Source organism: Podarcis bocagei (assembly GCF_964188305.1).
Source record: "Podarcis bocagei genome assembly, chromosome: 10".
Lineage (NCBI taxonomy): Eukaryota > Metazoa > Chordata > Lepidosauria > Squamata > Lacertidae > Podarcis > Podarcis bocagei.
The window spans coordinates 12,358,493-12,379,860 of NC_138135.1; the positions used below are offsets into that span (position 1 = coordinate 12,358,493).

The 21,368-nt window shown below is 47.2% G+C and overlaps 1 long non-coding RNA gene across 1 annotated transcript; it reads right to left on the bottom strand.

The window, feature by feature from the left end:
* Positions 1–17,427: 17,427 nt before the first annotated feature.
* On the bottom strand, positions 17,428–21,017 carry LOC308595897. The gene is made up of 2 exons (XR_014012194.1): positions 20,913–21,017; positions 17,428–19,605 (listed from the first exon to the last, which is right to left on the bottom strand). It is a non-coding gene; the product is annotated as an uncharacterized lncRNA (long non-coding RNA).
* Between the last annotated feature and the right edge of the window lie 351 nt (positions 21,018–21,368).

Here is a 21,368-nt window from a genome sequence, read left to right on the forward strand (position 1 = left end):
GTCCCCTTCTCCTTGTGCCCTCCATCTTTCCCAACATCAGGGTCTTTTCCAGGCAGTCTTCTCTTCTCATGAGGTGGCCAAAGTATTGGAGCCTCAGCTTCACGATCTGTCCTTCCAGTGAGCACTCAGGGCTGATTTCCTTCAGAATGGATCGGTTTGATCTTCTTGCAGTCCATGGGACTCTCAAGAGTCTCCTCCAGCACCATAATTCAAAAGCATCCATTCTTCGGCAATCAGCCTTCTTTATAGTCCAGCTCTCACTTCCATACATCACTATTGGGAAAACCATAGCTTTAACTATACGGACCTTTGTTGGCACCTTGGGTTAAATGTGCTTTAGGCTGAGCGCTTTTGGGTTGCGCTCCACGGCTCCATGGAACGCATTACTTCCAGGTTTCGCTGCTCGCGCATGCGAAGACGGTCAAAATGACGTAACACGCATGCGCGGAAGCGGCGAATCACGACCTGCGTGCGCACAGACACACAGACGCGGGTTGCGTTTGCTTCTGGATGCGAACGGGGCTCCGGAACAGATCCGGTTCGTATCCATAGGTACCACTGTACTGGTCTACCTTGCAAGGTTGTTGCAAGGATTACAACACAATAATGTGTTTACGCTAAAGCGTATCCTCCCGAAAAGAGGGCATGTGTTGCAGTGAGACCTGGAGACCAACCTCCTGGTTGTGGGTGGGTCTACTGGATAGCCACAACACCTGAAATGGTAGGTCCCTTGTTGCTGAGTGTAATCTGACCAATGGGGTACAGCCTAAACAATTTGAGGGACCTATTTAATCCCTTGCACGTGACCCAGAGAGTCTCTTTCAGCTCATGCAAACGGAACACCCGCCCACCTATATTTAGGGCATTTTTGCAATTGGCCTTGCTATGCCGTCATGTGTCGTCTGTCATTGGGACAGGGGCATGGCAGGAATTTTCCCCACTTGGCTGATTGGCTGTTGCCATTTGGGTTTTGCCTGCTGCGTAGCAGATCGTCACAACTTGTAAGGTTGCGGATAGGCACTGGTTTGGGTGATAGGGATGGGAGAACGCTCTCGCCATCCCTACGTGAAGGGTATTCCGTTAAAGGAATCCAGGGACTCAACTTGGTTTGGTCAACCCCCGAGAGGGGGTTGTGCCCATAGCTGAGTCCAGGGGGGCATCTGGGTGGTGAACATAGTCTGTTCCTTGCTGTTTGCCTACCTCAGGTGTTCACCTTGGCTGACCTATGCTGATGCCCTGGGTCAGCGCTGCCTGAAAGGGTACAGGGAGCTAGTCGAACCAGAGCCTATGCAACCACTCACCTTCTGTAATCAATTAAGTTGTGGCCTAAATTCTGCCAAAAACCAAAACTAAAATTTGAGTAAATTGTGTTTTTATTTAGAGGGGAGGTCTCTGGGTCTGAACACGCAACTGCTCGATATTATTATTGTGTCTTCTGGAGTTTAGGGTTTTTGAGATTAGCATTTCTACCTATCTCTGGCCCATGATGCATGATAGACCAAATTCTACAGATGAGACTTCAATACCCACCACTTTATTCCTAAGCCATGGGAAATGCTTTACCTGTTGGATTTCTTCCTCTCGTCCCAGTGACACAGGGACCCTACCGGTGGGGGGGGGGGGGAGATGGCAATGGAATCAAAAGGAAAGTCTCATTTCCTCCATGGACCTCAGAATATTTTTTTTAAAGCAAAGAAGCCAACCAACCTTGTTTTCTGCACATTCAACATTAAAATTGAAATCATGCCTACATATGAACCTGCCCTTAAGAATAATTCTGCCCAAGCCGCAGATGATGTGGTACAACTGATTGCAGACCCTCCAAGTGTCCCTATTTCCCAGGGACAGTCCCAGATTTACAGAAGCCATCCCAGATTTTGATTTGATCCCGGAAAGTTCCGCTTTTCCTTAGGACGTCCCTATTTTCATCAGAGAAATGTTGGAGGCTATGGAGCTATGTGACCCCTGAGCCAAGTAACTGTACAACCTGTAGAAGACATCTGAAGACAGCTGTGTGCAGGGAAGTTAGGTGTTTAATGTTTTATTCTTTTATGGTTTGTTTGTTTGTGTGTGTGTGTGTGTGTGTATATGTCTCTCTCTCTCTCTCTCTCTCTCTCTCTCTCTCTCGTCATACCTCATGTTGCGTTTGCTTCATGTTGAGTGTCTTCAGGTTGCGTCCCGTGGCGACCCGGAAGTAACGGAATGGGTTACTTCCGGGTTTTGCCACCCGCGCATGCCCAAATGTGCAAAATGACATCACATGCATGCGCAGAAGAGGCAAATCATGTGACCTGTGCGTGCGCAGACATGGGTTGTGTTCTGCTCAGGTTGCGAATGGGGCTCCAGAACAGATCCCGTTTGTAACCAGAGGTACCACTGTATACGTAAAAGGTAAAGGACCCCTGGATGGTTAAGTCCCGTCAAAGGCGACTATGGGGTTGTGGCGCCCATCTTGCTTTCAGGCCAAGGGAGCCGGCGTTTGTCCACAGACAGCTTTCCAGGTCATGTGGCCAGCAGGACTAAACCACTGATGGTGCAATGGGACACCGTGATGGAAACAGAGAGCACGGAAACACTGCTTACCTTCCCGCCGCAGCAGTACCTATTTATCTACTTGCACTGGCATGCTTTCAAACTAGGTAGGCAGGAGGTGGGACAGAGCAACAGGAGCTCACCCCGTTGTGTAGATTCAAACTGCCAACCTTCTGATCGGCAAGCCCAAGAGGCTCAGTGGTTTAGGCCACAGTGCCACCCGCATCCCTTTACCTATGTATAAATATATGCTGGACTAGATAGGCCATTGGCCTGACCCGGCAGCGCTGTTATTAACTATATATCTGCATGCATCTGAGTACACCCAGAAAGGTGGTAGATCATGAGACTCTTCATTTCAGGGTTCTGAGTTTGAGTCCCACATTGGGCAAAAGATTCATACATTGCAGTGTGTTGGACTGGATGACCCTTGGTGTCCCTTCCAACTCTCCAATTCTATGTGTGGGAGAAACCGATGCTTGAACATTTCAACATAGTCAAGTTTTTATATTGTTATTAATATACAGTGGTACCTCTGGTTACAAACACCTCAGGTTACAAACACTTCGGGTTACAGACTCTGCTAACCTGGAAGTAGTACCTCGGTTTAAGAACTTTACCTCAGGATGAGAACAGAAATTGTGTGGTGGCAGTGTGGCAACAGCAGCAGGAGGCCCCATTAGCTAAAGTGATACCTCAGGTTAAGAATGGTTTCAGGTTAAGAACGGACCTCCGGAACGAATTAAATTTGCAACCAGAGGTACCACTGTATTTGTCAACTTTACTGTTTTCTAGGTTCATTGATTTGCTTTGATTTTTAAAGGGGGAAAGCTTTTAAACTCACCATCCCTCCACCTATGATCTGAAGGTGGCCGCATCCAGGAACACTTCTGCCATGGGGTTTGCTATTTAATATGATAGCGACATTAAATCGCAAGCCTGGAATGGCAAGAGGTCGTATAGAAATTAACTCTGGGTCCTTCCCTAGTCCTCTTGACTCTACAATCTCAGGCCCTCAAGGTAGGAACATTTCTCTTATTCCCTCTGCTTGGAGCAACACAGACAAGATCACACAGTTATTGTCAGGAAAGCAAGGCAAGGCTCAAACGTCTTAACCGCGTGGCACCCTTTCCAGATCTCCTCTCTGCTTCTTACCCTGCAAAGCCTTCTGCTGCAACCACACCTCCTTCCACATAACTCCTTGAGGGCTAGTGCAATGTCACGCCAAATGAAGAGGGGCCAGGGTGGGGGAAGAGAGCACAGAAGGATTCCTGCTCTGACTCAGAAGTACACAACGTGCAAGTCTCTCTTTTCATCCCCTTCTCCTTACTTACTCCATTCCGGCCTCTTTGCATGGCAGCCTCGGTGTTAATTACACCCTTTTTAATGGGTGCTCTTTTAATTCCCCCCCCAGTGTTTCAATTAAATTAATCGCGCAATTAAAATTAATTAAAGTTACCTCATTTCGGAAGGGAACCAAAAAAACCAAAACACAATAATAATAGTAAAATCACCCGTGGATGAACGCAGAAAATCTGGGAGATGGGGCAGGGAGGGGTGGGGTGGGAAAGGCAGAGGAGAAGGGCAGAGCTGGGAACCTGGCTGGGCGTGCTACCACACCCAGTGGCTTTCCTTTCCTTGCTCTGCTTGCGGTTAATTTGGGGAGACGCTTGAGGATCGGGGCCCTTGGGCAGAACTTGGGTCGGACGCAGTAGCCTCCTTCCTTGCCAAATGGCTATGGCTTTAAGGTAAAGGTAAAGGGACCCCTGACCATTAGGTCCAGTCATGGACGACTCTGGACTTGTGGCGCTCATCTCGCTTTATTGGCCGAGGGAGCCGGCGTACAGCTTCCGGGTCATGTGGCCAGCATGACTAAGCCGCTTCTGGCGAACCAGGGCAGCGCACGGAAATGCCGTTTACCTTCCCGCCAGAGAGGTACCTATTTATCTACTTGAACTTTGACGTGCTTTCAAACCACTAGGTGGGCAGGAGCAAGGACTGAGCAACAGGAGCTGACCCCATCGCAGGGATTCGAACTGCCGACCTTCTGATCGGCAAGTCCTAGGCTCTGTGGTTTAACCCACAACGCCACCCGCGTCCCTATGCGTCCTCCTTTACTGAGGACAATCTGCTTAGAAGGGCTGTCAGGGGAGAGCCTGCTCTTCAAAGTAGTCCTTTACTGAGTCAGGCCATTGGACCACTCAGCTCAATACTGTCTACACTGACTGGCAGCAGCTCTCTGGGGTTTCAGACAAGATTCCTTCACAGCCCTACCTGAACTGAACCTGGGATGCTATGTGTGCAAGGCAAATGCTCTACCACTGACCTACAGCTGTTTCCCCGCTTGAAGGAGCGTCTCCACCCCCATCATTCTACCCGGACACTGAGGTCCAGCTCCGAGGGCCTTCTGGCGGTTCCCTCATTGCGAGAAGCCAAATTACAGGGAACCAGGCAGAGGGCCTTCTTGGTAGTGCCGCCCGCCCTGTGGAATGCCCTCCCACCAGATGTCAAAGAGAACAACAACTACCAGACTTTTAGAAGACATCTGAAGGCAGCCCTGTTTAGGGAAGCTTTTAATGTTTGATGCATTATTGTATTTTAATATTTTGTTGGAAGCCTCCCAGAGTGGCTGGGGAAACCCAGCCAGATGGGCGGGGTATAAATAATAAATTATTATTGTTGTTATTATTGCTCATGATGAATCTCATTTGCCATTTTGTCACCCTGCATTTTGATGAGGAACTACCGAGTTTGCATTTCTTGAACGGATTTGCAGGCCACACTGTTGCTACTGTTTTACAATTCTCGATTGCGTGTCGAGGTCCCCAGGTCCACCCCAATAACTCACACATCACACAGAAGTTTTTGTTTAAGATTTTTGGCATAATTTTGGCCACAACTTTATTAAAATACAAATTTGTGAGTGGTTGCGTAGGCATTGGTTGCGACTATCTGCCCCCACCATGGGGGACAGACTGACATTCTGCACGATGCGAAAGTCAGAATGGGGGAATACACTTGGGGGTTACGCGGAGCAGGGAACCTGCCCTCACCCCAAGTGCAACCAGGAGCTCATTGCTATGGCCCGAGCCCCCTTGATAGAGTGGACAAGCAATAGTTAGCCCCCAATTCCTTTAACGGAATCCCTTGCAGCAGCAGCATTAGAGGGGCAGGCACAGCCAATCCATGCCCCTCAACCAACCAAACCATAAACCAATGCCTAACCGCGAACCTTACAAGTTGTGACGATTTGCTACGCAGTAGGCAAAAACCAAATGGCCCCAGCCAATCAGCCAGATGGACAAAATTCCTACCAGGCCCCCGCTCCAAAGCAGACGACCCCATGACAGGCATAGCAAGGTCAAAGCGAACAACCCTATTCTAGGGAGGGAGGGACGGGCAATCTGATGCACGGGCGAAAAGAGGAAGCTCTAGCCTCGTGCAAGGAGTTTTACTATTTCTGGCTGTCAATCAAAAAATGGCAACATTAACTTCTTCCCAACAACAAGGGAAGCCCCAATCGTATCAGTGGCCAACAATCAATTAGCCCGCCCCCCAACTTTGGAGTGTCCTGGCAGCCCCCACCGCAACATGTGCTCTCCATGAAGGAGAACACGCTTTCTCTGAATTATGCAATGCAATTCTGCAAGCAAAAGGTATGCGCAGAAGCAGACGTATTGGGGGAGAAGGGTGACTTAAGAGATCTGTAGCGAGAATAACAGGCAACGTTGCATTACCTCTGGGGAAATCGCCTGTAAAAAGGTGTCCATAAAAATATGTTTATTAGGAGAAACCTATACAAAAATGCTGATAAATTTTCAGGAGGAAAACGAACGAACGAACGAACAAACAAACAAACAAACAACCTAACTAACTAACTAACTAACTAACTAACTAACTAACTAACTGAAGTGCTACAGAAATGTGGAGGACTGAATTTTAAGATTTGGAAAATGTAAAATGTGAAGAAACAAAATGGACAGGTTCGTATGTCCCTACTGGCTGGTGCCCATAATGTCACGAACTCATTTCCTAGTTTTCCAGTTATTTTGAGACTTAATTTTGAATGCTTAGTTCCCCACCTCCCCACAGAAATTTATTTAAATCATATATATATATATGAAGGAAAAAGACCAGTGATTAATTCAACATTTGTGCTTTCCATCTATGTCTGTTTTCTAAGCAAGTGTTAGCATTACGCTTTCTGTAGCTGGTGAAGAACCTGCTCATAGCATATTTTAATAGCTCTTTCAAGTGCAGGGCAGTTTGACAGCAACATTTTAAGATCCTTGTTGCTATGACCTTAGAATGGATAGATGTATGTCGATTTCTCTCCTATTATGAAATTCATACGCTCTTCTAAACATTCTAAGAGAGGCAAATATCTTTTTTAAAAAAGAAAAAATATCCTAAGATTCGTATTAGTAAAACTACAATGGAAGAAAGTCAGTTTCTGGTTTAATGGGAATAAACATTTTAAAGCTCTAAAACTCTTATTATGCAGAAGATTTCATACGATTCTCAAAGTTGATTTTTCAATGAAAATGAAATGATGCCTTTCTTTTTAGCATCCTATTATCTTGCAGTTTTTCCACAGAGAAGGAATGATCTAGGCCCAGTAATTACCATCTACTAGGAAGACAATTTTTATTTTCTATATTTTTTAAAAAAAACCACCTATACAGTTGCAAAGCGTGGAGACCTAATTATCTCTTCCTTCCAGTTCTCAGCACAGGTTATATGGAAATTCCTTTTGGATCTGATAAATGCAATTACTCACTAGTCTGCAGGGACATGTCATTACTCTATAATCACCTGGAATTTATTTACCAATAAACCTCATTAAATTGCTACGTAATTAAACAGCAGTTACTTGGCATTTTGTCCTCTTCAGTATAAATTGCTGTGGACCTTTAAAGCCTTTCTAATTCCGGGGAATGGGAGGAGCGGTTTAGTGTTTTCAGCCCTCAGAAGTCCAGAATGATGTTCAGGCTGCTTCGCAGAGCTGGCGGGGCTAAGCGTGAGCTATGAGCCGGTAACAGATAAAGTCACTAGATGGCCTAGCTTTAAGCAACTCACGATTACCATGTTCTATGCAGGCGGAGGCAGTGGGGGTAGGGAAGAAGAAGAAGAGGAGGAGGAGGAGGAGGAGGAGGAGGAGTTTGGATTTGATATCCTGCTTTATCACTACCCTAAGGAGTCTCAAAGCGGCTAACAATCTCCTTTCCCTTCCTCCCCCACAACAAACACCCTGTGAGGTGAGTGAGGCTGAGAGACTTCAGAGAAGTGTGACTAGCCCAAGGTCACCCAGCAGCTGCATGTGGAGGAGCGGGGAAGCGAACCTGGTTCACCAGATTACGAGTCTAGTGCTCTTAACGACTACACCACACTGGTTTTCAGTTGCACAGTTACACAATTGGAGGGTGAGGTGAGTGGTGCAATCCCCGAGGACCCGAATCTGTTGCTCCTTTCAGCTGTCCTCAGCGTGCCATTTGAGGTGACTAGGGGACATGGTTTGCGCTGTGGTCTAAACCACTGAGCCTCTTGGGCTTCCTGATTGGAAGGTTGGCGGTTCAAATCCCCGTGATGGGGTGAGCTCCCATTGCTCTGTCCCAGCTCCTGCCAACCTAGCAGCTCAAAAAGCACACCAGTGCAAGTAGATAAATAGGTTCTGCTGCAGCGGGAAGCTAACCAGCATTTCTGTGTGCTCTGGCACTCGTCATGTTGTTCTGTGTGCCAGAAGCGGTTTAGTCCTGCTGGCCACATGACCCAGAAAGCTGTCTGTGGACAAATGCCGGCTTCCTCGGCCTGAAAGCAAGATGAGCGCCACAACACCATAGTCCCCTTTGACTGGACTTAACTGTCCAGGGTCCTTTGAGGTTACTCTGTGTCAGGCTTCGGAGAAATGGCTTCCTCCCCCCCCCCCAACTTGGCCATGCAACAGCAGAACAAAGCCATTAGAGTCTTTTACCAGTTTACGAGTGTTTAATGATCACAGCAAAAGAACAACACAGCCATTCTCGGAGTGAAGGTGCTCCCAATTAAGTTTTCCTCCTACTTCCCCCTGAGTCCTTCCCATCACTTCCCCTTCTTGCCACCTGATCCTGCAACCACTGACCTATCTGCGTAGCAACCTTTTTAGTTCTCCTTGCCCTTGGACACTTTGTAGCAAAGGGGAATCAGTTATCTCTCTCTCTTCCTGTTCTGCTTCTCCTAGCTGTTCCCCACTCAGCTCTGCCTAGCTGTTGTTTTCTGAACTGTGTCCCTCTGCAAACCAATTCTCTAAATCTATACCGCTCCACTGTTCCCAGGCAGCTTCCAGATCCTGGTCAGGAGCAGGAAGAGGAGGAGGTTCCCACAATTCCTCGTCAGAGCTGTAATCTCCAGTCTGGTCTCTGACACTCTGGCCTTTAACATTTATGTGGCTGCCCTGCGCAGCACCGAAATCCAATGCTTTCTGTGAATCTCACCTTTTGTTGTTTGTTATTGTTGTGGCACCCTATAGCATCCTCTTGGCTCAGCACACACTGCAGGCAAACCGGTCAACCTTCCCGAAATCTGCCTTTGCAGCCTTGCTAGGCCCTGGCCAGGGACCACAGGGGCTTGGAAGGCTCCCTCACCAGCCCAGCCTAGCTGCATTGCCATTCATAGAATCATAGAATCATAGAGTTGGAAGAGACCACAAGGGCCATCGAGTCCAACCCCCTGCCAAGCAGGAAACACCACCAGACGACTCCTGACATATGGTTGTCAAGCCTCTACTTAAAGACCTCCAAAGAAGGAGACTCCACCACACTCCTTGGCCGCAAATTCCACTGTCGAACAGCTCTTACTGTCAGGAAGTTCTTCCTAATGTTTAGGTGGAATCTTCTTTCTTGTCGTTTGGATCCATTGCTCCATGTCCGCTTCTCTGGAGCAGCAGAAAACAACCTTTCTACCTCCTCTATGTGACATCCTTTTATATATTTGAACATGGCTATCATATCACCCCTTAACCTCCTCTTCTCCAGGCTAAGCATGCCCAGCTCCCTTAGCCGTTCCTCATAAGGCATCGTTTCCAGGCCTTTGACCATTTTGGTTGCCCTCCTCTGGACACGTTCCAGTTTGTCAGTGTCCTTCTTGAACTGCTCTTTCTATCTGGCCCCCCTATGTTCTTCAGCAATGGACAGTGAGGCTGCTTTGAAAAGGGAACCAAACTTGGTTCCCATCCTCAGTGACTTCCTGCCATTTTAAGTTTCTCCGAATTTAATGTCCTGGGCCATAGCTCTATGTTCCAGCTCTCGATCCAGTATATCTGAAGGAGCGTCTCCACCCCCATCATTCTACCCGGACACTGAGGTCCAGTGCCGAGGGCCTTCTGGCAGTTCCCTCACTGCGAGAAGCCAAGTTACAGGGAACCAGGAAGAGGGCCTTCTTGGTAGTGGCACCCACCCTGTGGAACACACTCCACCAGATGTTAAAGAGAACAACAACTACCAGACTTTTAGAAGACATCTGAAGGCAGTCCTGTTTAGGGAAGCTTTTAATGTTTGATGTATTACGGTATTTTAATATTTTGTTGGAAGCCGCCCAGAGTGGCTGAGGAAGCCCAGCCAGATGGGTGGGGTATGTATAAATAAATAAATAAATAAATAAATAAATAAATAAATAAATAAATTTATATTGATCTATAACCATCTATAAAATATCTGAAGGGCTGTCACATGGAAGAGGGAGCCAGCTCGTTTTTCCCTGCTCTGGATGGTAGGACACAAACCAATGGCTTCAAGTCACAAGAAAGGAGATTCTGCTAGACATCAGGAATAACTTTCTGACCGTAAGAGCTGTTTGACTGCAGAACGGTCTCCCTCAGGAGGTGGTGGACCTTAAAAACCTTCCTTGGAGGTTTTTAAGCAGAGGTTGGATGGCCATCCATTATGGATGCTTTAGTTGAGATTCCTGCACTGCAGGGGGTTGGAATAGACCCTTCCAACTCTACAATTCTAAGATTCCGTGGTTCTGTAACCTGAGTATTGTGACATATCTAAGATCTATGAAATATGAATTTTTCACAGGACCCTTCTTAAGTCCTAAAAGTAGAAAGCTTGTTTTCTTTTGGCATCCAGGGGTGGTGGAGGAGAAACACTACAATTTACTTCGGAGGAAATAGTGTACAGTATAAATCAAATGTGCTTTTAAGTGAGATCCAGCTCATTGTAAGACGTGAGACTACAGGGAAGCAGGCAGACTTCTTGGTAGTTGTGCCTGCCCTGTGGAACGCCCTCCCATCTAATGTCAAGGAAATAAACAACTATATGACTTTTAGAAGACATCTGAAGTCAGCCCTGTATAGGGAAGTTTTTAATGTTTAATGTTTGTTGTTTTAATGCTTGATGTGTTTGATGTTTTAATTTGCTGGAAGCTGCCGAGAATGGTTGTGGCAACCCAATCAGATGAGTGTAATAATAATAATAATAATAATAATAATAATAATAATAATAATAATAATAATAATAATATCGTCAGAAAATGGCAAATCCAGCTTGATTTCCCTCTCCACAGTCCTCAGCTAAACCTGAATGAGACTTTTCCATCTACAAAGTATAGGCAGCCAGCTTCTTCTAAGCCGCCCTCCCTCCTCTCATCTGTGCATGCACACTTCTTTTTCCTTTTAACAGTCTTGTTCAGCTACTCCTCGACATGCCATCAATACAAATAGCTTTGACATTTTTAGTGCAATTGTTGCAAAGGAGGTAACTTTAGGGGCTGCTGGAAGTCAGCAACGCTGAATTTCTCTCTGAGATCCCCCTGTTTCTCTTCTAATAAACAGACCTGTCTATTGGGGAGATAAATTTCATTGTAACAGTTTGGACTTTCTTCCTTACTTTCTTTCTTTCCTTCCTTCCCACCCCCACCCCACTTTAACAAACCACCTGCAAGTTTTCTGCAAACAACATGTTTTATAGGAGCTCAAGGCAAAGCTCACCCATCACAACTTGACAGTAAGAGGAGGATGAATGGGGTCTTATCTCAGCCACACATGTAACCTTCAATGTCCCCTGGCCTGACCTCCCTCTGCACTCATTTATGAAAATGATTCATCTTCCCTTAACTGCCTGGAGGCTGTAGATCTTTCAATGCTGGACTTGTGCAGGCTGAGGTTATAAACTCCAGGGGTGTGGAAGGCATCTTCAGGCATTTTCATCCTGAACGTAAGGAAGTGTACACAAAACCCACTTAAAGGGACATTGAAGGATTATGGAAGGCGATACTTATCAAAACACATTATCTTCGTTAATGTAAGAGCATAGGGGGAGCTCGGCTGGGTCAGACTGAAGGTCCAATCAGAAGCTTTGGGGCTGGCCGGAACCAGGACATGCAGACAATGCCTCCCTCCCTGCTTCTTCCCAGCAGCTAGAATTTAGCAGCACGCTGCCTTTGAACATGGATGTTCTACTTAGCTATTAAACATTAGAACACAAGATGGGCCTGCAGGATCAGGCCATCCAGTCCACTATCCTGACCTCACAGTAGCCAAGCAGATGCCTGTGGGAAGCTTGAAAACAGGACCTGAGCAGGACTCCCCCTCTGTGGCTTCCAGCAACTGATGTTCAGAAGCATAGTCCTGCCTTTACACATGGAGACAGAGCATAGCTATAATAGAACCATAGAATCGTGAAGTTGGAAGGGATCCTGAGGGTCATCTAGTCCAACCCCCTGCAAAGCAGGAATCTCAACTCAAGCGCTATGCTAGTCTGTGACCAAAATAAAGTTTGATGACCAAGAACTCAAGTGTTCATGAAAGATGATCATCCAAGCTCCCCTTTTTTGTTAACTTGAAGCCATTGGTTCACATCCTAGCCTCTGGAACAGGAGAAAACAAGCTTGCTGCATCCTCCAAGTGAAAGCCCTTTAGATATTTGAAGATGGCTGTCATATCACCTCTCAGTCTCGTCTTTACTAGGCTTAACATAACCAATTCCTATAACCATTCACCATAAGGTCCTTGATCATCTTGGTTGCCCTCCTCTGCACACATTGCAAAGTCCATAATGTGGTCTGACCAAGGCAGAATAGAGTGGGAATATTACTTCCCTTTGGGACGCGGGTGGTGCTGTGGGTTAAACCACAGAGCCTAGGACTTGCTGATCAGAAGGTCGGCAGTTCGAATCCCCACGACGGGGTGAGCTCCCGTTGCTCTGTCCCTGCTCCTGCCAACCTAGCAGTTTGAAAGCACGCCAGTGCAAGTAGATAAATAGGTACCACTCCAGCAGGAAGGTAAACGGCGTTTCTGTGTGCTGCTCTGGTTCTCCAGAAGCGGCTTAGTCATGCTGGTCACATGACCCAAAAGCTGTACGCCGGCTCCCTTGGCCAGTAAAGCGAGATAATGGTAAGGGGTCCCTTTACCTTTACCTTTATTACTTCCCTTGATTTGGACTATACTGCTGTTGATGCAGCCTTGAATAACATTGGCTTTTTTTTTGCTACTGCATCACTCTGTTGACTCATGTTAAACTCGTGGTCTACTAAGACCTCTAGACCTTTTTCACATGTACTGCGGGCAAGCCAGGTGTCCCCACCTCATATTTGTGCACCTGGTTCTTCCTTCCCAAGTAAGGTAGAACCTTACATTTGTCCCTATGGAAATTCATTGTGTTAGTTTGGGCCCAGTTCTCCAGTTAATCCCAATTCTATCTTCAGCGGAACTGGCTACCTCTCTCAGTTTGGTGTCACCTGCCAGTTTTATGAGCATCCCTTGAATGTTTTCATCCAAGTCATTCATAAAGATGTTGAGCAACAATGGGCCCAGGACAGAACCTTGTGGCATCCCACTTTCTCTAGGATGACGAGGAACCATTAGTGAACACTCTTTGGGTTCAGTCAGTCAACCAGCTACAAATCCACCTAACAGTTACCTCATCCAGTCCACATTTTACCAGCTTCTCTGAAAGAATATCATTGAGGACTAGAGGTGCATGTGCACTGAAGGATTTTCCAAACATGAAGCAAAATACAATGTTAAAATACAAGTTAACAGTGTAAAGAAATATTTAAAAACACTCTAAAGTGCAGCATTACCAGCAAAACAAAACACCCATTCTGGAAGAAATAAAATCTCCTCAATTAGCAGCTCCTTTTACAAAACAACACAATGAAAGCCCAGATTTGGTTTGTTTGAAGACACTAGTTGTTTGAAAGGCTAATAGTTTAAATAACATCCATTGTACTGAAGGCAGAAAATCCCGCCACCCTCACCTTGACAGCAAACGTGCAAGAACAATGGCACTAAATGAAATAACTAACAATTTGCTGCCCTCTCATAAGGCCCGAAATCAGAGCTCCCGGCGTCAAATGTCTCACTTTGCCTAACGATAGGCATGCTAACTTATATGCATAGATGCAAATTTCAGAAATACTTCCTGCCATTTAAATAGAGATGCAATGCATCTCACCATCGTGAGGCAAACCATGATGCCCTGTGGGAAAGGGCTGGGTTCAAGCCCTGCCAACTCTAGGTAGGACTGGGAGAGAACCATCCCTGATATTCTGGAGAGTGACTGCCAGTCAGTGTAGATCATGGGTAGGCAAACTAATGCTTGGGGGCAGGATCCGGCCCAATCGCCTTCTAAATCCGACCCACGGACCAGTAATCAGTGTGTTTTTACATGAGTATAATGTGTATAATGTGATGTGGGTGACACTGTGGGTTAAACCACAGAGCCTAGAACTTGCTGATCAGAAGGTCAGCGGTTCAAACCCTCACGACGGGGTGAGCTCTTGTTGCTCGGTCCCTGCTCCTGCCAACCTAGCAGTTCGAAAGCACATCAAAGTGCAAGTAGATAAATAGGTACCGCTTCGGTGGGAAGGTAAACAACGTTTCTGTGCGCTGCTCTGGTTCGCCAGAAGCAGCTTAGTCATGCTGGCCACATGACACGGAAGCTATACGCCGGCTCCCTCGGCCAGTAAAGCGAGATGAGCACCACAACCCCAGAGTCGGACACGACTGGACCTAATGATCAGGGGTCCCTTTACCTTTACCTTAATGTGTCTTTTATTTAAAATGCATCTCTGGGTTATTTGTGGGGCATAGGAATTTGTTCATTCCCCCAATATAGTCAACCCCCCCAAGGTCTGAGGGATAGTGGACCGGCCCCCTGCTGAAAAAGTTTGCTGACCCCTGGTGTAGATAATACTGTACTGAGCTAGCGGGACCATTAATTCATCCACCTAAACATTAGGAAGAACTTCCTGACAGTAAGAGCTGTTCGACAGTGGAATTTGCTGCCAAGGAGTGTGGTGGAGTCTCCTTCTTTGGAGGTCTTTAAGCAGAGGCTTGACAACCATATGTCAGGAGTGCTCTGATGGTGTTTCCTGCTTGGCAGGGGGTTGGACTCGATGGCCCTTGTGGTCTCTTCCAACTCTATGATTCTATGATTCTATCTCAGTCTAAGGCAGCTTCCTATGTTCCATCTCACCTGTGCTAATGTCTGCTGCCTGGATGTCCATGGCCAACTTTAAGGCCCTTCCTGCCTTCCCTTCTTGGGGTTCCTTGCCTTCAGGCTGGATTTGGGTTGCACTGCCCTTCAAACAGAGGTTGAGTGCCCTAAGAGAAAAGAAGATGGAGCTCCTTGACCTGCGACAGTTTTGTTGAAGAATGGCTTTCAAGAAGTGTAGCTGGTCGTTCAAAAGAAGTTCTGCTGAAACCCCTTCTTCTACACAACTGTTAAAGAGCCTAGTCCTCTTCTCCATCTGTCCAGCCTAAACAGTGGGGGCTTTCAAACTGAGAACTCACTGCTGAAACAGAGGGCTGTGCTCTATAAAACAGGACACATAGTCATCCTATTCCCATTTCTCAACTCAGCAGAAAGTGACTGAGATGCACAGGAGAACAGGGAGGAGAGCAGAGGGTTTTAGGGGGGCTGGTGGACCAGATGGGACAGCTCAGGGCACTGGAGAAGGTCCATGGACCTCCATGGACTTCTCTCTGTTCTAGAGCATTTTTTGCATTGAAAGCACATCAAGAAAGGAGCTTACGCCACACCTCTCTCCTGATGAGAAGATCTGTTGGCATGTGAGTCTTGCCCTCCAGATGTCTGGACTGCAATTCTCAGCAGCCCCAGCCAGCAAGAGAAGGGCTGGGCTATAGTGAGTTGTAGCAGCTTTTCAGGGTTTCACAAAGGGGGCATTCCAAGTCTTACCAAGGGGATGAACCTGTAGCCTCCTGCATAGAAAATGGACAATGAGCTACAGTCTACCCTTTTCTCATGACAGCGCTTGGACCATTAGGTCAAACAGTAGGTTTGCCTGGACATAGCCAGTATTCAGCCCTTGTAAACACTGTCCGGGTGGAAATCGCAAAGATTTCTGGGAAAATCTGGATGTATGGCAACCCAAGTCGGTAGTGTAGATTTTGGCGAATTTCAATAAAAATACCTCCAAACTCAATAACTTGGCCAAAAAACCCCAACCCTTTGTGTCCGGATTCTCACTTTTTAAAATATGGCAACCCTCCCAAACTGGGCGCTGCTGCCTTATTTACATTTACCAATCACATTGCTTGTCAGTCTTCCCCTTCCTTAGTCTGTGTCACCTTTGAAAAACTCTTCAGGGAAGAGGATGGGGACCAAACTGGACCTAATTGGCTGCACCTGTCACTGGCTCTGGCTCCACCTACTGTTGGCCTCCTGCCTTATGCCCTGCTAGCCCCAATGGGCACCATCCACCACGGCCACCTACCCTATTTCATGGGATTGCTGTCAGAATACAAGGGGAGTGGAAGAACGGCACACGGAGAAAGGCTGAGCCTCTAGGTGCAATTAATAAAAACAACTTAGCCAGGGGCTGGGCTCGTTCCATTGAACTGGCCTGAGCTTTCCCCTTCCTTCATTCCAGGTGTGCATATCTGAGAACGTCCTGGATCCATCCCAAGTGGCGGCCTCACTCACTGGCAGGGCAACAGCAAGCCCATGGCAAAAGCGACTGCCTACAGGAGTTCCCATCGCTTGGAACGCTTGCTTCTTCCCTCTCCACCCACTCTGCCTATTAAAGCACACCGTGTGTCACGGAGCGAAAATAAAGTCGACCCCGGAAATTCTAAGTAGGCTACAAGCAGCCAGGGCTGAATATAAAACAGGACTCAGCATAATAACACAGCCAAGATGAAAAAAAGTTGCATGGTGCCCAAGAGTCTTTTGAATGGGAACGGACAAGGAGGGGTGTACATATGTGTGGGTGTTGAGCTACTGGAAGAGATCGCTGGAACATCTTTCCTGCAGGTGATTCCCCCCCTCCCCATTTTGAGAGCCTCTCCCCTCCTTTTTTTATTTACTCCACTTTTTTTGGTTCTGTGCCCTACTGAAGGCACCATAAATTAGCCAGGAGCAAATGCAGCTGCTCTGCACTTGCATCCCATCAGAGGTGGGTGTGCATCACTCACCCAGATTTAATTTCACGGCCAATTCTCCAGCACTGTTCGTTTCTCCCATAAAACGGGCAAGGCAAAGGGAGCCGGGAGATTGGCTAAGGAGGATCACGTCTCACTCTCCCCCATCTCCCTCGAAGCTGTGCTGTTAAACGGGAAAGCAGGCAGGCTGACACATGTTTTAGGCAAGCCTATGTGGCGAGGTGGGAGAACTACTGGCATTGCGACTGCAGTAAACCCTTGAATGGTGACTTATGATTCCCAACCAGAGAGAGCTATTTATTGCCAGCTAATCAATGCAGGGGGGCCTTAAAATAAAATCATGTTAAAATTCAGCCATACTCTGTCCTGACTCTGGGTATGAAATGATTTTTGTGTATGGATGGCCTAAGGGGGCATGGAATGGAGAGATGGAGATGGAATGCCATCCAAACTAGGATGAATCCAAGTCAAGGATGGGGCACCCAGGATAATAATAATAATAATAATAATAATAATAATAATAATAATAATAATTTATTTTTACCCCATCCACCTGGCTGGGTTTCCCCAGCCACTCTGGGCGGCTTCCAACAAAGATTAAAAATACATCAAAATGTCACACACTAAAAACTTCCCTGAACAGGGCTGCCAGGATAGTCCAGGTGTTGTTGATGGGGTTGGAGGAGAAGCTCAATTTGGTTTGCACTTAGAGGGGAACCTTTATCAGTTAAAATTCTCTCTGTGTGTGTTTGTGTGTGTGTGTAATACAGGGTCTGAAAAACAACCACCCTTCAGAATCTGCCCTTTTCTGAATTTTGAAATGCACTTATCGAGGCCAAGTAATGTGTGCAACAATAGATATACTAGCGTGCACAAAAAGCATATGCAAGTGAAAACAATGTACAAAAGTGCATCATATTAGGGGGAAATTGCCTTGCAAAAATCTGTACAATAGTCTGAACTGGAAATATGGAGAACGGAATTTAATGTTGGGGGGGGAGGATAAACTCTGTGAATTGATAGATTTGCTTATAGATTTGCCACATCTCCCATAGTCCCCGCCCACTGGCCATGCTGGCTGTGGTTGGTGGAAGAGCTGGAGTTCAGTGTCACCTGAAGGGCCAGAGGTTTCCCATCACTCATCTCATTGGCCTTGGTGAAGATTTGACATTTTCATCCCCCAAAAGTTTTTGATTTGGTCTCTTGAGACCAGGGCCCTGCAGGATCTGATCTCTTTCCGCAGGGCCTGTAAGACAGAGTTGTCCCACCTGGCCTTTGGCTCAGAATCAGTTTGATTTCCTCCCCCTCTTTCTTTTTCCTTTCTCCTCCTATGAAGAGATTGCTCCCTAATTGTTTTAATGTTGTATCTTAATCTTTTAAATTGTATTTTAATCAACTTGTTTTTATTATTGGTTGTTAGCCGCCCTGAGCCCAGTCTTGGCTGGGGAGAGCGGGGTATAAATAAATTTTTATTATTATTATTTGAGTTTCTACTAAAATGAGGCTGCATTTTAATGTTGTATTTTACTCTTGTTTTTAAGTTGTATTTTAATCAATTTTTTTTATACCTGGTGATAGCCGCCCTGAGCCTGGTCTTGGCTGGGGAGGGCGGGGTATAAATTAAATTTATTATTATTATTATTATTATTATTATTATTATTATTATTATTATTATTATCTGCAATAAGGTTGACATTGTTGAATTGTACACAGTAGCATTATAACTGCTTTATTAGCATTTGCCAGTCCTCTAGATGCCTTTGCATTTGTTAGCTAGAACTTGGGAATGTTCGTGTCTCTCTGGAGGCCACACATGAATATTCATGTGAGAACATAAGAAGAGCCTGCTGGATCAAGCCAATGGGCCATCTAGTTCAGGATCCTGTTCTCACAGTGGCCAAGCCTGTGGGAAACCAGCAGGCAGGATTCTAGCACAAAAGTACTCTCCCCCGCCTGTGGTTTCCAACAACTGCTATTCAGAACCATGGCTACCTCAAACTGTGTGTGTTCTTGAGTGGCCAATGGGCACTTTGGCCACCTCCTGCTCTGACCAGTGTGCAATATATACCTCGACTCACCCCTGGTATAGTTGCAAACTTAGCAACAATGGCCATAATTTAAATACAGTCATACCTCGGTTTACAGATGCTTCAGGTTGCGCATTTTCGGGTTATGGATGCGCCGAAACCTGGAAGTACCGGAATGGGTTACTTGCGGGTTTTGGCACTCACGCATGTGCAGAGACACGAAATTGCGACCTGCATGTGCGCAGACAAGGAACGCGGGTGGTGCTGTGGGTTAAACCACAGAGCCTAGGACTTGCTGATCAGAAGGTCAGCGTTTCGAATCCCCATGACGGGGTGAGCTCCTGTTGCTCGTCCCTGCTCCTGCCAACCTAGCAGTTCGAAAGCACCTCAAAGTGCATGTAGATAAATAGGTGGTGAATAGGAAAGTAAACAGCGTTTCCGTGTGCTGCTCTGGTTCGCCAGAAGTGGCTTATTCATGCTGGCCACATGACCCGGAAGCTGTACGCTGGCTCCCTCGGCCAATTAAGCGAGATGAGTGCTGCAACCCCAGAGTCATCTGCGACTGGACCTAATGGTCAGGGGTCCCTTTATTTTGCGCAGACACGGCATTGTGGGTTGGAAATGTGCCTCCCGCATGGATCACATTCTCAGCCCGAGTGTCCACTGTAGAAAGATAATACATCTCTTCAGACCAACAACAACAACCAAATCACCATCCCTTTTTGTCCCTCCAACATGCCACTGCTTCATGTCCTCCTAGACAGCTGTCAGCTCTTCCCTCAGCAGAAGCTAGAAGCCCTCCTCAAATTTCCTACGACTTCTCAAGCACCTCTTTAGTTTTTGCACACGGTAGTCTGAAAACTGAGGGCAGTGGATGACTAGACTGGCCCTTTTCAATCTCAGCAGCATCTGGGATTCAGTGGTGCACCGCTTCTGAAGGTGCAGGTTTCATTTAGCTATCTCAGATGTTGAGAGAGCTCTCCTTTCCGTCTTCCTCTTCCTTTCACAATGTTATTTAAGCCAGTAACCATTAATTCTACCAGCTAATTGTCTCCCGCTCAACGAGCCATTCATTCACGATTGCTTAGACTTGAGGCTAGATTAGTTTAACATGTGTTCAGATGCTGGCCCACCTCCCAAAGAGAGGAGCAGATCACGCCAGATTTCCATTACTGGCTCCCTCTTGTCTTGGACTTAAAAGATGTTGGCATTGACCTTATAGGCTTGGGTGGGGATGTGCTAGCCCACAGCAGCTTTCTCCACTGAAAAAAATAGAAGTTGGGCTTTTGGAATGCTCCATTTGAATGTACAAAAAGTCCATCTTCATCCCAGTTTCTTCCCCAATGGGGACAGGGAGCAGTGGCATAGCGTGGGGGGTGCAGGGGGGGCCGGCCGCACCGGGCGCAACATCTGGGGGTTAGGGTTAGGGGGCGCAAATCCACGGGTTAGGGGGCGCAAATCCATGGGTTAGGGGGCGCAAATTACTTGCCTTGCCCCGGGTGCTGACAACCCACGCTACGCCACTGACAGGGAGGCTTAACCAGGGAGAGGACTATAACAAATGACAGAGGCTTCTCCTTGGTTAGAAAGGCCACATAGGGTATCATTTCCTGCCTGGTATTCTTGGGCTTGACACATGGCTCCATGCTTTATTTGAAGCCACGGAGAGGCTCTGCAAAACATCTTCTGCAGTAGTGGTGACTGGTACCCATTGGCACTTGCAGGGCAGAAGGCAGGTGTGCTGGGCCCAGGGGTAACCCTTGAAATGCGGTCCAAGACCAGTCCAGAATCTGGAGGTTCTGCTAGAAGTCAGTCCGACAGGGCCAAGGCAGGATATGAGGCAGGAAACCAGGCAAGGACAGGTGCAGGATCTGGCATACAGCAATGTTGCTCCCGCAACCTGGGGCGAGGTCCATCAGCCTTTTATCTTTGTTGGGGTAGTGGCTGGTCTTGATTTCCCAATGACTCACCTCCCTGTTTCACCCGAAGGCAAGCACTCCTCCTGCGAGTACTCAGGTCTCTCCTTCTCCCATACCTTAGTCTCTGCAGCTTGGGAGACGTTGGTGGGTTACTAGACCCAGGGGCCGCCCAAGCCTCCTCTGACCCAACTGGTAGTGGATGAGCTGTAAGTGATTGCCCAGCTGAAGGCAACGAGGTAATCCCTGCATCTGGAGCCAGAGCAGGCTCAGGCCCCTGACTTGGCCCAGCTGGTGTTTGTTGCAAGGGAACCTGTGCAGACTGGGACTCTTCAGGATCAGGCCCCACACTTGGTTCAGATGATGCCTGAGGCAAAGGATCTGGTGCAGACTGAGACTCCTCTGGTTCCGAGTCCGAGCCCAAGTCCCAGGCCATCACAGCAGGGAGCCATAGCCAAGAGAGGCCGATAAACACCAGGCAGGGGGAAGGCTGGCAGAGGGCAGGCTGTG